Source organism: Monomorium pharaonis, unplaced genomic scaffold, assembly GCF_013373865.1.
Source record: "Monomorium pharaonis isolate MP-MQ-018 unplaced genomic scaffold, ASM1337386v2 scaffold_375, whole genome shotgun sequence".
Lineage (NCBI taxonomy): Eukaryota > Metazoa > Arthropoda > Insecta > Hymenoptera > Formicidae > Monomorium > Monomorium pharaonis.
The window spans coordinates 26,753-31,673 of record NW_023415665.1 but is presented as its reverse complement, the minus strand read 5'-3'; positions in this window follow the sequence as shown (position 1 = coordinate 31,673).

The following is a 4,921-nucleotide window of genomic DNA, read 5'->3' as shown; positions in this document are numbered from 1 at the left end:
ATATTCGATTAGCACTTGACGTGTAGCCTTAGAAATTCAAGTTTTTCGAACATAATAATTGTTTAAAAAATGTTTTAATTAATTATAACACCTGAACTCTATAGAAACATATTGTACGCGTCCCGAACTATATGAGATATACGTTAAAATAAATAGATCTGTCGATATTCGATTAGCACTTGACGTGTAGCCTTAGAAATTCAAGTTTTTCGAACATAATAATTGTTTAAAAAATGTTTTAATTAATTATAACACCTGAACTCTATAGAAACATATTGTACGCGTCCCGAACTATATGAGATATACGTTAAAATAAATAGATCTGTCGATATTCGATTAGCACTTGACGTGTAGCCTTAGAAATTCAAGTTTTTTGGACAAAATAATTGTTTAAAAAATGTTTTAATTAATTATAACACCTAAACTCTATAGAAACATATTGTACGCGTCCCGAACTATATGAAAACTGCGTTAAAATAAATAAATCTGTCGATATTCTATTAGCACTTCACGTCTAGCCCAAAAATTCAAGTTATTCGGGCAAAATAATTGTTTAAAAAATGTTCTAATTAATTATATCACCTGAACTTTATAGAAACATATTGTACGCGTCCCGAACTATATGAAAATTGCTTTAAAATAAATAGATCTGTCGATATTCGATTAGCACTTGACGTGTAGCCTTAGAAATTCAAGTTTTTGGGCAAAATAATTGTTTAAAAAATGTTCTAATTAATTATATCACCTGAACTTTACAGAAACATATTGTACGCGTCCCGAACTATATGAGAATTACGTTCAAATAAATAGATCTGTCGATATTCGATTAGCACTTGACGTGTAGCCTTAGAAATTCAAGTTTTTTGGGCAAAATAATTGTTTAAAAAATGTTTTAATTAATTATAACACCTAAACTCTATAGAAACATATTGTACGCGTCCCGAACTATATGAAAACTGCGTTAAAATAAATAAATCTGTCGATATTCTATTAGCACTTCACGTCTAGCCCAAAAATTCAAGTTTTTCGGGCAAAATAATTGTTTAAAAAATGTTCTAATTAATTATATCACCTGAACTTTATAGAAACATATTGTACGCGTCCCGAACTATATGAAAATTGCGTTAAAATAAATAGATCTGTCGATATTCGATTAGCATTTGACGTGTAGCCTTAGAAATTCAAGTTTTTTGGGCAAAATAATTGTTTAAAAAATGTTTTAATTAATTATAACACCTGAACTCTATAGAAACATATTGTACGCGTCCCGAACTATATGAGATATACGTTAAAATAAATAGATCTGTCGATATTCGATTAACACTTGACGTGTAGCCTTAGAAATTCAAGTTTTTCGAACATAATAATTGTTTAAAAAATGTTTTAATTAATTATAACACCTAAACTCTATAGAAACATATTGTACGCGTCCCGAACTATATGAAAACTGCGTTAAAATAAATAAATCTGTCGATATTCTATTAGCACTTCACGTCTAGCCCAAAAATTCAAGTTTTTCGGGCAAAATAATTGTTAAAAAATGTTCTAATTAATTATATCACCTGAACTTTATAGAAACATATTGTACGCGTCCCAAACTATATGAAAATTGCGTTAAAATAAATAGATCTGTCGATATTCGATTAGCACTTGACGTGTAGCCTTAGAAATTCAAGTTTTTCGAACATAATAATTGTTTAAAAAATGTTTTAATTAATTATAACACCTGAACTCTATAGAAACATATTGTACGCGTCCCGAACTATATGAGATATACGTTAAAATAAATAGATCTGTCGATATTCGATTAGCACTTGACGTGTAGCCTTAGAAATTCAAGTTTTTCGAACATAATAATTGTTTAAAAAATGTTTTAATTAATTATAACACCTGAACTCTATAGAAACATATTGTACGCGTCCCGAACTATATGAGATATACGTTAAAATAAATAGATCTGTCGATATTCGATTAGCACTTGACGTGTAGCCTTAGAAATTCAAGTTTTTCGAACATAATAATTGTTTAAAAAATGTTTCAATTAATTATAACACCTGAACTCTATAGAAACATATTGTACGCGTCCCGAACTATATGAGATATACGTTAAAATAAATAGATCTGTCGATATTCGATTAGCACTTGACGTGTAGCCTTAGAAATTCAAGTTTTTCGAACATAATAATTGTTTAAAAAATGTTTTAATTAATTATAACACCTGAACTCTATAGAAACATATTGTACGCGTCCCTAACTATATGAGAATTGCGTTCAAATAAATAGATCTGTCGATATTCGATTAGCACTTGACGTGTAGCCTTAGAAATTCAAGTTTTTCGGGCAAAATAATTGTTTAAAAAATGTTCTAATTAATTATATCATCTGAACTGTATAGATACATAATGTACGCGTCCCGAACTATATAAAAACTGCGTTAAAATAAATAGATCTGTCGATATTCGATTAGCACTTGACGTGTAGCCTTAGAAATTCAAGTTTTTCGGGCAAAATAATTGTTTCAAAAATGTTCTAATTAATTATATCACCTGAACTTTATAGAAACATATTGTACGCGTCCCAAACTATATGAAAATTGCGTTAAAATAAATAGATCTGTCGATATTCGATTAGCACTTGACGTGTAGCCTTAGAAATTCAAGTTTTTCGAACATAATAATTGTTTAAAAAATGTTTTAATTAATTATAACACCTGAACTCTATAGAAACATATTGTACGCGTCCCGAACTATATGAGATATACGTTAAAATAAATAGATCTGTCGATATTCGATTAGCACTTGACGTGTAGCCTTAGAAATTCAAGTTTTTCGAACATAATAATTGTTTAAAAAATGTTTTAATTAATTATAACACCTGAACTCTATAGAAACATATTGTACGCGTCCCGAACTATATGAGATATACGTTAAAATAAATAGATCTGTCGATATTCGATTAGCACTTGACGTGTAGCCTTAAAAATTCAAGTTTTTTGGGCAAATAATTGTTTAAAAAATGTTTTAATTAATTATAACACCTAAACTCTATAGAAACATATTGTACGCGTCCCGAACTATATGAGATATACGTTAAAATAAATAGATCTGTCGATATTCGATTAGCACTTGACGTGTAGCCTTAGAAATTCAAGTTTTTCGAACATAATAATTGTTTAAAAAATGTTTTAATTAATTATAACACCTAAACTCTATAGAAACATATTGTACGCGTCCCGAACTATATGAAAACTGCGTTAAAATAAATAAATCTGTCGATATTCTATTAGCACTTCACGTCTAGACCAAAAATTCAAGTTTTCGGTCAAAATAATTGTTAAAAAATGTTCTAATTAATTATATCACCTGAACTTTATAGAAACATATTGTACGCGTCCCGAACTATATGAGAATTGCGTTCAAATAAATAGATCTGTCGATATTCGATTAGCACTTGACGTGTAGCCTTAGAAATTCAAGTTTTTCGGGCAAAATAATTGTTTAAAAAATGTTCTAATTAATTATATCATCTGAACTGTATAGATACATATTGTACGCGTCCCGAACTATATAAAAACTGCGTTAAAATAAATAGATCTGTCGATATTCGATTAACACTTGACGTGTAGCCTTAGAAATTCAAGTTTTTCGAACATAATAATTGTTTAAAAAATGTTTTAATTAATTATAACACCTGAACTCTATAGAAACATATTGTACGCGTCCCGAACTATATGAGATATACGTTAAAATAAATAGATCTGTCGATATTCGATTAGCACTTGACGTGTAGCCTTAGAAATTCAAGTTTTTTGGGCAAAATAATTGTTTAAAAAAATGTTTTAATTAATTATAACACCTAAACTCTATAGAAACATATTGTACGCGTCCCGAACTATATGAAAACTGCGTTAAAATAAATAAATCTGTCGATATTCTATTAGCACTTCACGTCTAGCCCAAAAATTCAAGTTTTTCGGGCAAAATAATTGTTTAAAAAATGTTCTAATTAATTATATCACCTGAACTTTATAGAAACATATGTACGCGTCCCGAACTATATGAAAATTGCGTTAAAATAAATAGATCTGTCGATATTCGATTAGCATTTGACGTGTAGCCTTAGAAATTCAAGTTTTTTGGGCAAAATAATTGTTTAAAAAATGTTTTAATTAATTATAACACCTGAACTCTATAGAAACATATTGTACGCGTCCCGAACTATATGAGATATACGTTAAAATAAATAGATCTGTCGATATTCGATTAACACTTGACGTGTAGCCTTAGAAATTCAAGTTTTTCGAACATAATAATTGTTTAAAAAATGTTTTAATTAATTATAACACCTAAACTCTATAGAAACATATTGTACGCGTCCCGAACTATATGAAAACTGCGTTAAAATAAATAAATCTGTCGATATTCTATTAGCACTTCACGTCTAGCCCAAAAATTCAAGTTTTTCGGGCAAAATAATTGTTAAAAAATGTTCTAATTAATTATATCACCTGAACTTTATAGAAACATATTGTACGCGTCCCAAACTATATGAAAATTGCGTTAAAATAAATAGATCTGTCGATATTCGATTAGCACTTGACGTGTAGCCTTAGAAATTCAAGTTTTTCGAACATAATAATTGTTTAAAAAATGTTTAATTAATTATAACACCTGAACTCTATAGAAAACATATTGTACGCGTCCCGAACTATATGAGATATACGTTAAACTAAATAGATCTGTCGATATTCGATTAGCACTTGACGTGTAGCCTTAGAAATTCAAGTTTTTCGAACATAATAATTGTTTAAAAATGTTTTAATTAATTATAACACCTGAACTCTATAGAAACATATTGTACGCGTCCCGAACTATATGAGATATACGTTAAATAAATAGATCTGTCGATATTCGATTAGCAA